General features: G+C 43.5%; 1 long non-coding RNA gene across 3 annotated transcripts; it reads right to left on the bottom strand.

Annotated features, from left to right (window-relative positions):
- Positions 1–799: 799 nt before the first annotated feature.
- LOC125105433 (uncharacterized) lies at positions 800–10,798 on the bottom strand. 3 transcript variants are annotated; one of them, XR_007128899.1, is made up of 4 exons: positions 10,331–10,798; positions 6,758–6,836; positions 4,766–4,907; positions 800–1,408 (listed from the first exon to the last, which is right to left on the bottom strand). It is a non-coding gene; the product is annotated as an uncharacterized LOC125105433 (long non-coding RNA). The 3 variants fall into 3 exon arrangements; XR_007128897.1 differs by having other exon boundaries at positions 800–1,318; XR_007128898.1 differs by having other exon boundaries at positions 800–1,318; positions 6,758–6,831.
- Between the last annotated feature and the right edge of the window lie 37 nt (positions 10,799–10,835).

Here is a 10,835-nt window from a genome sequence, read left to right as displayed (position 1 = left end):
AAAGTGCAGAGGCTGATGTTTAGGTCTATTTTTCTGAAAAAAAGGCCTAGTTTTCATGAATTTTTCATAGGAGTTGGACTCCCCCTCCAAAGTTGATAACTTCTGGATTCATTCATTCCTCTGTCTTCTGTCTTATTTTCCCCAACCTCCCCCCCTACATCCCGTACTCTGACATTAGATGACTAGATTGTCGATGTTTTATTTTAATTCTGTCACTGATAAAAAAGAACCTCCCTGCACCCAAAGTGGCCTTGAGTGCCTCCTCCGCTGGCTGCCTCCAAGATAAAAACCAGATACTTCAGCTCAATGGCTAAGTCTTTAAGTAATCAAGCCCCAGAACATGTTACAAGTATGAGCCTCCGTTTTTCTCCGACCTGAGTCTTCTAGTCTTCTGTTCTGGTCAAACTGAAGTCTTGTACCTTAAAAACTTATTCTGACCCACCTTTCAGGAGTGAGTTCAACAGTGATGTGCTACATTCCTGATCTAAGCCAGGACTTCGCCTGGGGCTGAGAGTGCGAGGATGACTACCACACAGTCCTTTCTTTTGAGAACCCATCCGGTTTGGGAGACATACGTGAAAACAAAATCCCCAAAGTATGGGGCAACAAACTTGTGGGAGTTCTTCCTGCTCAGAGGTGGGGTGGAGCTGACCTAAATTTAGGAGACTTTCTCTAAGCTAGATGTGTCTGTATTCTTTACATGTTTCTTTTATGACAAGCATGCCTTAATTTTGTAACCAGAAAAAAGGTCTTATTGGGTAAAGACTGTGATTAATTCAATTCTGAGCACCTGATTGCCAAGGGGGGAAAAAAACCATAATTGTCCCAGAATTAGTAAAATTAGGGGCATCTGGCTGGTTGGGTTGATGAAGCATGCGACTCTTGATCTTGGGGTTGTGAGTTCGAGTCCTATGTTGGAGGTAGAGATGACTTAAATACATTAATAAAAATTTAAATAAAAGATTAGTGAAATTAATGAGGAAAGGAGAATCAACCAATGGAAAAATGGAAAAAAGCTAAGAATTTCCCAGAAGATGAAACATTTATGGTCAATAAATACAGGAAGCCCTGTTCAATCTCATGAACCATCAGGAAATACAAATTGAGACCACAATGAGATTTCATTTGATACCCATGTTATAAGTGGTGAAAATTAAGAAATCTGACAATCCCAAGTGCCAAAGAGGATGTGGAGCAGTAGGGCCCCATATATGATGTTGCTGAAACTGTGAATTGGTAAAAAGCACTTTGGTAAACAGTCTGGAATTATCTTGTAGAGCTGAAAATCGACGTAGCCTTTGATCCAGCATCTCTGCTCCTGTATAAATACACGGGAGAAATTCCTGCACTTGTGCACCAGTGGGCTTTACACGAATTTTCTTAGCAGCACTTTTGCAACAGCAAAAACCTGCAACAGCCCAAACGCTCATTATCAGCACATTGGCTGTATTAGTTTGAGTTCCTCAAAAGCAGAGAGTGGGTCAAGGACTTGGGTGCAGGCTCTTTATTCGGGAAGTGATCTCAGGCAGCGGGAGTGAAGGACAGGAGGATGAGGCAGAGGAGGAAGAAGAGCTGACTCAGGGCATGTGGTTCCACAGAGGCCTCTAGGAAGCATACAAAGTGTCTTCCAGAATTGCCTTCTGAAGGATGGGAGCCTGGGGCTTTTATCCCTTGGCGCACATCCCCCATTAGTTGAGGGTTAACTCTCCTTACTATCAGGCTGTGCCTGAGGGGATGCTGAGAAGCTCTCATAGCAGAGAAGGGCCTGGGCCCGAAACTGGAGAAACCCAAGGTCTAACACAAATAGTAGGAATTGTCAGTGTTTGGGAGCTCCCAGGTAACTGGCCACGATGTATTTGGCTAAAATCAGAGGTGAGCCAAGGGGAAAACACAGCGTACCAAGGGCCTCTGCTGCAAGGGGCAAAGTACTATTAGTGTAATCACATTCAAGAATAACCTATAACAGCCACAGTAAATAAACTCAGCTACTCGCAGCATGCCCAAGATAAATCTTAGCAATATCACATGGAAAGTGAAAAAGAAGTCCCAGGATAGGGGCACCTGGGTGGCTCAGCTGGTTAAGCATCTGCCTTTGGCTTGGGTCATGGTCCCAGGGTCCTGGGATTGAGTCCTGTGTTAGGCTCCCTGCTCAGCTGGGGGCCTGCTTCTCCCTCTGCTCCTCCCCGCTGCTTGTGCTCTCACTTCCTCTGTCAAATAAATAAATAAAATAAAATAAAATAAAAAGAAGTCCCAGGATATTATGTAGGGAATGATGCTCTTTAATAAAGAAAGCAACTAAAATACATGTGTTGGGACTATGTTTGTAGGCTCACATACATGAATATATACTTACATGTATATGCAAATACATAGACATACACACAGTTCTAGAAATTAAACTTTTCTGTTTACTTGAATTCTAAGGGGAAAAAAAACTCTAAAGGAATATTAAAAGAACACATAAGGAAATTCTGAAAATTAATGAGAAAAAGATAAAAAACTAATAGAAAATGGGCAAAAAGATATGAACAGATATTTCACAAGAGGAAATGTATATAGTTAGTAAAGATACAGAAACACATTCAATCTCAACTTTTTTTTTAAAAAAGCAAGACTTTTAAAATTTTATAAACTAGGGTAATTTTTTAAATTGAAGTACAGTTGACACACCCAATATTACATTTGGTTTCAGGTGTACGACACAGTGATTTGACAACTCTGTTCCTTCTGCTTAGCTCACCACGCAAGTGTTGTTACCATATGTCACCACATAAAGGCCACTACCATACTATTGACTACATTCCCTACCCTGTACCTTTCATCCTCATGGCTTATTTATCCCATAACTGGAAGCCTGTATCTTCTACTCCCTTTCATCTGTTTTGTCCACCCCCCACCCCCTCCCTGCTGGCAACCTTCCATTCTCTGTATTTATTGGTCTGTTTCTGCTTTTTGTTTGTTCATTTGTTTTGTTTTCTTTTGTTTTGTCTTTTTAGATTCTACATATCCATAAAATCAAAGCTAGGGCAATTTAAAAAATTGATTTAAAAAAATATTTTCTTGGGGCGCCTGGGTGGCTCAGTGGGTTGAGCCTCTGCCTTTGGCTCAGGTCATGATCTCAGGGTCCTGGGATCAAGCCCTGCATGGGGTTCTCTGCTCAGCGAGGAGCCTGCTTCCCCCTCTCTCTCTGCCTGCCTCTCTGCCTACTTGTGAGCTCTCTCTCTGTCAAATAAATAAAATCTTAAAAAAAATTTTCTAGCTAAAAATATTCTTAGAAGCCAAAAAATGATAAACACAAGATTAAGCATTGGGGGGTGGGGGGGGTAGGGGGATATATGTCAGTTGTCAATACAAGTTTTTAGGCTGGGTGATTAGTAATACAAGAGGGACACACGTGAACCAATGAACATAGGATTCTGACCCATGGATTATATTTTAAGATATTATTTATTTATATGGGGGGGGGCAGAGGGAAAGGGAGAGAGAGAAGCAGGCTCTCCCCTGAGCAGGGAGCTGGATTCCAGGCTCAATCCCAGGACGCCAAGATTATGACCTGAGCCGAAGTCAGACATTCAACCAACTAAGCCACCCAGGTGTCCCAAACCCACTTCTGTACATCTTGAGATCCAAGAAATAAGATTATATGGTGTGATAAATATATTCATAGGTACCTATAAGATACACTGGTAACATGAAGGAGGGAGCTGGGAGATGCTCCTTCCCACTTGGGAAAGCCAGGGGAGCTTGACCAAAGAGGTGATAACTAAGGGATTTAGAAGAATAAAGAGGGAATTGCCAAATTCTGGTGAAGGGGGGAGGGCATGGGAAGGCCCTCCCAGTGGTAAGAGCAGCATGAACAAACATACCGATCTCACCAGTAAACTGCATTGTGGTGGTACGGGCAGAAGAGGAGAGTGGGAGAGGTAGAGACACGTGATGGACAGAGAAGATAAGAAAAGATCCATGGTGAGGAGCTTAGACAGTATTCCACACTGTGGGCAAATAAGAGCTTTGGAGGATTTTAAGCAGGGTACTGACATGATTCATTTCAGGAAGCTCCTCCCCACAGAGAGCAGAACTGGCTGGGGTGCTGGAGGGAGGAAGGTATTATGATCTTTGTCCAGGTGAGAGATACACACGGCCTAATTTACTCAGAAGCTCAGGTGTGTGTGTTGGGGGGGTAGGGGGCTGTGTGGTCTAAATCAAGAGGTTTTTAAGATATAGAAAGGGCAGAATTTTATTTCCCTGCTCTCCCCCATTTTTTCTTTATAACACTTATCACTCCTTGACATATTTGCTTATCTATGGTCTGTCTCCCCCCACTGGGATGTAACCTGCAGGACGGCAAGGATGTTAATTTTGTTCCCTCCTCAATCCCCAGGGCCTAACAGTTCCTGGAATATGATAGGTACTAAGCAATTATTTGTTGAGCGCATGCAGTTTAGCGAGGAAGGAGAAATATAGGGTAATAGCCAATAGCGGAAGAATTTCCAGAGCTCTAGTCTAATTTAGTTCCTGTATCTCCTGTTAATCTCTTTCAGAGCTCAGTCTCCAGCTAAGTATTTGGCCAAAAAATAAAATGCACCTGCTTCTGCCTCTCATCCTTGTCTCAGTCTGAGTTAATGATCTTTCCTGTTCCCTCCACCTACCCTACCTACTCTCCAGCTACCTTCACTTGTTCTCTCTGGAACCCTGGTTTCTGGATTCCCTGAAGTTCCTTGGCCATATGCTTAGACAGTTCTCACATTGTTCTATGACCACACACCTGCTAGATATTCTGCCTTTGTCTTTCCAGATCTACCGTCCGTCCTTTTCCAGCAGCTGGCCTTGAAGGACACTGTCATCTGGGCTCAGTTCTGCTGGGCTTCCTCCCAGGTTCAGCCAGTGGGGGAGTTTCCACAGGAGACCTGAGGGCAGGAGAGAGAGGTAGGGTTGATTTTCTGCAAGTTCCTAGGGGCTCTCTCTTTCCTGAAGCTATTGTTCTCACTTAGCCTATGGCTGATAATGGCTTCTCAGCAGATATGAGCCCTAGGGTGCTTCACTATCCCTTGTCGGTTTCCCTCAACCCTGCTGGCCTCTTTGTACACTATCCCTTCTTCAACTCTCTTCAGTTACACATTTTGAGCAGGCCATCTGTTTCCTGCTGATCTTGGCTGATACAAAAGCAAAATAACAGAATTGTATCTTTTTTGAAAAGTTGAGCTATGATTCACAAAATTCATCCTTTTAAAGTATACAATTCAGTTTCAGGCTCTTAGTGTAGTAGAACAAATTGTATCTTTTTCCAAATAATATGTAATCAGATGTTTTCCAAGTTACTCCTTTCTGTTTACTCAATGGTAAGTTACACAATGTTACATACCATAAGTTGCTCCAACTTTCATGACCACAAATAAGGGTATAGTAAATATTGTACATGTGGCCATTCTCTTGGGGGGAGGGTTATCTCCCAAAGAAAATTTCCAGGAGTGGTATTGATGAGTCAAAAGGGCCCCATCTCTTTTAAGGCTCTTCAGAAGTATGATTAATCGTTTCTTAAAGGGATGATACCAATTCACATCGCCACAGTTTTCTCTGAATGTCCCAATTATATCATCTCAGTAGCACTGGAAAGTGTATAAGGTATGCGTATTTTGCTAGTGCAGTATGCAATGTTACCATTTGAATTTCTTTGATAGCCATACCAATCCTAAGTCATTTAAAGCCATGTTTAGCTAAATGGGAACGGAGGGACAGTGACTTTGAGGGGATTATAAAATGGATAAATATGGAAGAAAAAGGTTAAAATATATGCCCAAAGAGTTGGCCATACTAGTCTATGAGCATTAATGGCTCTCTTTTAATGGACTCTCTGGAATCAACACTTTCTATTCCCTCCAATTAAACATATTGACTATACTATACTACCCATGACCTACTGAATGCTTTCATCTCTGGAATTCCTACATACTTCTTCCTACCAATTGAGTTAAATGCCTAACAAGAGTCTGTTGTGTTTGGTCCCAAACTTCCTTATGACAGCTGTATGCCAGAGTGTAATTAATTTAAGTTACACAAACTGATGAAACATAAGCATGAAAAGAAAGAGTTGTTTCTATGAAATGTCAGTTGAATGCTCTGGAAGTACTAGCTAACAACCAGTTGAAAATTACTGTCAAACCAGATGTGGGGGAGACAATTACAAAGGATTTTTTTTTTTTTTTAAAGAATCAGGCTTCGTGTATACTGCTTTGCAAGAAGTTTTAAGTCCTTAGACAACTTTAGAAACAAATTGCGAAGCACAGAAGATACACTGTGGATAGGACTTATGTAAGAAAGGGCCCAAGAACACTCTAATCAGCACTCTTGCTCAAAGAAAAATTTTGGCCTCACATCAGAAGAATGGCGAATAGGTATTCTTTATAAGTTTTAAGGGACAATGAGATGGGAAGGTATGGATTTGCCATTTTTTATAATTCACTGCATTAATATACTTTTCTGTTCAACTGCCTAACTATTGGGTCAAATCCAATTTGTTTGGGTAGGGATAGATCCTATTCCCTAATTTTTTTTTTTTTTTTTTTTTTTTTTTTAGTAGGAGGGCAGGTAGGAGAGAATTTGTCTCGGACTTACCTAACTGGTGAATTCAGATCTGCCTGCCTTCAGACAGAGAGCAATCTTCTCTATAAGACACAGTGAAAGTTGCTAGGTCCCCGCAAGGGGGAGGTTGGAGTTTTGGAGGAGATAATTTAAATTCAGGGAACATTAAAAAGCCTACCAGTTGTCAGCCAGGCCACATTCTTGAGTTCAGCTCAATTGGTGATAGAGTTTAGTTTCATCTTCTCATTGGTTCTAGACTTAGAAGAAAGGGATGATACTTACTGTCACTATCATATTCCAACAGTGGTGGGTAAGATAGCCTCTGCGTACTATCACAATCAAGATACATTACTTTCCCTTTTATTTTAGTCCATGATTCTGTTCATTCAAACGACAAGTTGTTTCTGGTTTACAGGTGGTAATCTGGCCTTGTCTGAAATTCAGTCTGCCTCTCAAAGCTAAACAAAGAAGAAAACATTTATGGCTCCTGAGAAATACTGATATCAGGAAATATTTGCTAAGAAGGGAAGAGGAACCCAACCTGGCTTGTGTCAACCCTTCTATCTCTGCCCCCTCCATATCCTGAGAGAGTCTTGACTGTCCCGTTGATTTCTCAGGCATGTAAATATGGCAAACTTAAGGTCACAGACTATATGGCTATTTAAATGAGAACTGTAAACATGGCAGGGAATACTCTACTCACTTCGATGTCCTTTGAGGCATTTTGTAATCCTATACTGGGTCATAAAATCAATGTAGCAGATCCTGACCAGTGTTGGGAAAGAAATAAAAATAATCAAGCTGAAAGTAGCAGTGAGCAGTACGTAAGAGTAATACTTCATGAAACTTCTGTCTCAGAGGCGTATTTATGTACATGCATGTGTATATTCTGGGTTGAGATGTGCAATAGATTTTGTAAAGGGGGTCACAGTCAAAAAAGTTTGCCAAGAATATTATTCAGCAATTAAAAAAAAAAAAAAAGAGGGGCGCCTGGGTGGCTCAGTGGGTTAAGCCGCTGCCTTCGGCTCAGGTCATGATCCCAGGTCCTGGGTTCGAGCCCCACATCGGGCTTTCTGCTCAGCAGGGAGCCTGCTTCCTCCTCTCTGTCTGCCTCTCTGTTTACTTGTGATTTCTCTCTGTCAAATAAATAAATAAAATCTTTAAAAAAAAAAAAAGAAGGAAATCCTGCCATTTTTGACAACATGGATGGGTCTTGAGGGCATTATGCTACATGAACTAAGTCACACAGAGAAAGATAAATATTGTATGACCTCACTCATCTGTGGAATCTAAAAAAAGCCAAACTCATAGAAAGTTGTAAAAAAAAAACCACAAAACACTGGTTTAGGGTGCACATTTCTTCTTCTCTCATCCCCACTCTTTGCTAATCGGTTCTTTCTGAAACTCTGGTGCCTCGTTTATCAAAATTGTAGTAATTAACAGGTAGAGAAGCAGGGGCCAATTCTCATTCTGTAAAGAGTTGGAATGCAAAAACGGTTGCCCCTACCTCACTGCTCTGAGTTGATCAAAAATCCAAATATTAAGTTAGAAGGGCTGAGATCCAGAACCTCATTAAGGAGGAGGTTACAGGAAAATTTACTTTGAAATTTATCACCTGCACAGTTCAAGCTCCAGGGGTTCTTCTCAACCGCAAATTACGAAGGGTTTAGCTTGGCATTCAGGACCATGGCCCCATCTTATTTTTCCAGACTGAGTCTCCTGCTTTTCTTCACTTCAAATCCTATACTTCAATCAAACTGACCTCTGGTGTTCCGTGAACACTCCATCCGTTTTTTATTTTGTGTCCTTGATTGTAGGGTTCCTCTAGCTGAGGGCTGCCTCTCCAGTTAGCCCATCTCTGCTGACCTGTGCCCCTTTCATCCTTCAAAGACCCATTCGCAATTTCCTTTCTTCCTGATTTTTTATTTTTTATTTTTATTATTTAAAAAAAAAGATTTTATTTATTTATTTGCAGAGAGAGCTCACAAGTAGACAGAGAGGGAGGCAGAGAGAAAGGGGGGGAAAAGCAGGCTCCTCACTGAGCAGAGAGCCCAATGTGGGGCTCAATCCCAGGACCCTGGGATCATGACCTGAGCTGAAGGTAGAGGCTTAACCCACTGAGCCACCCAGGTGCCCCCTTCCTGATTTTTTAAAGGAGGCTCCATGCCCAATGTGGGGCTTCAACTCAAGACACTGAGATTGGGAATCCCATGCTCTGTCAATTGAGCCAGCCAGGTGCCCCTCCTCTCTTAATTCCTAATATCTCTTTTCAACTCCATAAAGATCTTTTAAAAAATACCCTTCTTAAAAATACTTTAAAATATCATTTTTTTCTTGAGTTAAAGAGAAATATTAATGTACTGTGAAAATAAGAAGATGAAGAAGTCACAGAAGGAAATAAAAACCCAATTTATCTAGGAATGATATCTATGTGTGATATGCATAGTATATTTATATATTACAAGCTAGTATTATAACATCTTACGATGTGCTTTTCAATTACAAATATTTCCCATGTCATTAATCTTTTCCTTCAACACGATTTTTAATGGTTATAAATAAACTAGAATTTATTTAACAATCATAACATTGGGTACTTTGTTTTCACATATGGTGGTATATTTTGGGAGCATATAAATGGGGAGGTATCCAGGGTACAATGACAAATTTCCTAAAATAGCATAATAGAATTTTGGGAATAGAAAATTGGGGCCAATAGGACAATTAGAAGGAATGTAAGTTTCCCTGTGACTCTTTGGAAATACTGGCAGGTATGCTGGCTTTCCCCACTCTAAGTAAAATAGTGGTTTGAGCCAACTGCACTAAAGTTTTATTTATTTTTTATTTTTTTTAAGATTTTATTTATTTATTTGACAGAGAGAGATCACAAGAAGGCAGAGAGGCAGGCAGAGAGGAAGGGAAGCAGGCTCCCCACCGAGCAGAGAGCCCGACGCGGGACTCGATCCCAGGACCCTGAGATCATGACCCGAGCCGAAGGCAGCGGCTCAACCCACTGAGCCACCCAGGTGCCCCATGCACTTAAGTTTTAAAGGACAGTAACTCCAGAAGGCCTATGGATGACTTTGAGGCTGATCTAGGCAGCTGATCCATGGAAACATGGAGGACCAGTATTATGCCTCGCCATCTCAAAGTATTTCCATCTTTACACATCCTTTAATTCTTGTAGGAAGAGCTGAGCCTCTTCTCTGATTTCTTCCACCCCTCTCCACCAGCCCTATCTAACCATTGTCCTTTTCTGAGATCTTGCACCATTAATTATTCCATATTCCATTCTCCCCTCTCAGCTCCTTTATTCGAGAGCTCCACCTCATACTGGGGTGCGGGGGTGGGGATAAAGAAATCACTTCTCTCCTTTGCTCTTACTACCCCTCCAGCTACAGGCCTGTCCAGCTCACGGCCAAACTGCTGAAAAGATCAGCCTTTAATGCTTTCACTGCTTCACGCACTTCTCATCCAAGGGCTCAACTCAGCTCACTGTCTGGAGCACAGCGGGCCCTGGCTCAAAGTTAGTTCCTCCCCTCTTGCAAACTTGCATCTCTTTCCTGGTTCTTCAGAAGGAATTTCTCCGTGGTCAGCGGTGGGTGTCCACTGTCAGACTCCAGGCCCTCGCCTCTGCGCTCCCACACCCTGACCTGGCACCTTAAGGCCGCCTGCTTCCAGGTGCACTGGGTTCTTGGAAGGTTCTGCTGGTCGCCCTCCTGGCCTTCTGCCCGCCTCTCTGCGTTCTCACCTTGCACGGTCAGAGCTCCCCCGTCACTCGAGAGCTCTCCCAGGCTACGCCCCGGGAGGCCCCGGCTCTCGGTGGTCAACTCTGCTCACAGCGGGTCTCTCGGTTCTCCCAGAGGCGACACGTCAGAGTGCCCCCCGCCTCCAAGCCTGCGAGCAAGTCCACAAGGCCGGCAATGACCAAACACTGAGGGCGCACCCACCGAGCGCCGGGCCCGCGCCACCTCTGCTTCCTTCCACCTGGCAGCCTCTTGCTAGGCCCCACTACGTGCCAGATCTAAGTGACGAGCTCGCCGTCTCGGCTCCCGAGGCGCCCGCCGTCCGCGGGGACGAGTCGGCCGGGAGACAGCTCGGGTCCCTCTAGCGGGAGACGGAGGCCCCTGCCCGAGGCCCCCGCCCGGAAGGCGCGGCGGAGGACCCGCGGCCCAGGGCGCAGGGAGCGGCCGCCGGGCCGGAGCCGCGGCGCTCGGGTGCTCGGCGGGGCGGGCGGGGCGGGGGCTGGGCCCGGC

Source organism: Lutra lutra, chromosome 7 (assembly GCF_902655055.1).
Source record: "Lutra lutra chromosome 7, mLutLut1.2, whole genome shotgun sequence".
NCBI lineage: Eukaryota > Metazoa > Chordata > Mammalia > Carnivora > Mustelidae > Lutra > Lutra lutra.
The sequence above is the reverse complement of the archived record's forward strand: the minus strand, read 5'-3'. Positions and strand labels throughout refer to the sequence as shown.